A 1,935-nucleotide genomic window follows, 5' to 3' on the forward strand; every position below is an offset into this window, starting at 1 on the left:
CACGCTCGCAGACGCACACACGAGCACGTAGACGCACACACGAGCACGCACGCACGTAGACGCACACACGAGCACGCAGACGCACACACGAGCACGCACGCACGTAGACGCACACACGAGCACGCACGCACGCACGTAGACGCACACACGAGCACGCACACACGCACGTAGACGCACACACACGCACGCAAGCACCCACGTAGACGCACACACGAGCACGCACGCACGCACGCACGTGGACGCACACACGAGCACGCACGCACGCACGTAGACGCACACACGAGCACGCACACACGCACGTAGACGCACACACGCACGCACGCACGCACGTAGACGCACACACGAGCACGCACGCACGCACGTAGACGCACACACGAGCACGCACGCACGCACGTAGACGCACACACGAGCACGCACGCACGCACGTAGACGCACACACGAGCACGCACGCACGTAGACGCACACACACGTAGGCGCACACGCACGCACGCACGCAAGCACACGTGAGCGCATAACCTTATTTGCACTACGGCTGCTCCCAGCAGCAATAAATTTGAGCAAATGCGCACAATAAACACAAAAAGTACATGTTGTTGCAATATACGTGACTGCGACAACCAGTATTACACCATCCTCACTGTACTTCCCAACAAACGGTTAAAACTCAACTAGTATATAGTATATACTAGTAGTATAGTAGTATAGTATATACTAGTAGTGTAGTAGTATAGTATATACTAGTAGTGTAGTAGTATAGTATATACTAGTAGTACAGTAGTATAGTATATATCACTATAGAGACTTGGGGGGCCGGTGGGAATAATACACTGCCAGGATACTACAGCAACTATCGGCATGTCTGAGTGAAGCACACACACTATCTACGTGTTCGTACGTGAATATCGCGCGCCACAACCATCCGCAATTCAGGATCACACGCGCTATCAGTGGCGGCGTCGTTCTCCGCCGACACTCCGTCGTCTGCGCCGCTTCGCACTGAGGCTGCGCGCGTTGCCGTGGCGACGCCGCGATGCCTCCTCCTGGCCACCACATTGCCGGGTGCTATCAAACGACTCTATCTACGTCTTCCTCCTCTTCTGCTTGGCTTCAGGGATTCCTCGGCATTTGGAAGGATGAGGAGGCTGCGGAACGCCACGCGTCATTCTTCCTCCACCCCTGCCCTACGTTGCTGCCATCCCGCCGACGTTGGTCGGTGGTGGTCGCTGGCCGTGTGAGAAGCACGCGCGCTATGCGAGCGCGGTGAGCGAACATTACGATCATCATCGCCGGGCAGGAAACCTGAGCGAGCGCAGCCTCCATTGAGCCTCCGCCGTGGCGGCGTCTGTCTGCGGAGATCGCGATCGCGCGCGTCACAAAGTCACGAAGATCAGCCGATTTTACCTGCATTTTATTTTACTGCTTATGCTTACTTTTATTTCCATAACAGGTCCCGACGCGCGCGTGCTGAAACGCGCGGGTGCAGCGCAGACAATGGAGCGCGCTACTATGTATTAAAGGGAGGGAGGGTCAGAAGAGGGGGTAGGGACAAAAATTCAAGATACTCCCAAAAAGAGAACTTCGTCCCACGAGAGATTGCACACCTCTGTCCCACCACTAACAGGCCCACCCACTGAGTGATTTCCCCCCAAAATGATTCTCGGTGCACATGTAGTGATATTGCAGCATGCAAGCAGATCCTGCTGCCTGTTCGCTTCCTCCTCACCACCATCCACCCTCGACGCGTGAATACGTCAAACGGATGTCCGCGATCGACGCAAAATTGCGCACTTCCTCCTCAATAAGATTTATAAGCAGATATTCGTCATCAGCTCGATGAGAAAGAGAGAGAAGGGGCGAGAGAGAGCGAGGGGGCGAGAGAGAGAGAGAGAAGTGGGCGAGAGAGAGAGCGAGGGGGCGAGAGAGAGAGAGAGGAGG

General features: G+C 55.5%; 1 protein-coding gene across 1 annotated transcript in view; it reads right to left on the bottom strand.

Moving 5' to 3' along the window:
- LOC106811075 (LIM domain kinase 1-like) overlaps positions 1 to 1,935 on the bottom strand; it is a 30,089-nt gene that overhangs the window by 15,873 nt on the left and 12,281 nt on the right. The gene's annotated exons all lie outside the window — the stretch shown is intronic.

Source organism: Priapulus caudatus, unplaced genomic scaffold, assembly GCF_000485595.1.
Source record: "Priapulus caudatus unplaced genomic scaffold, Priapulus_caudatus-5.0.1 Scaffold502, whole genome shotgun sequence".
In the NCBI taxonomy this organism is placed as follows: Eukaryota; Metazoa; Priapulida; class Priapulimorpha; order Priapulimorphida; family Priapulidae; genus Priapulus; species Priapulus caudatus.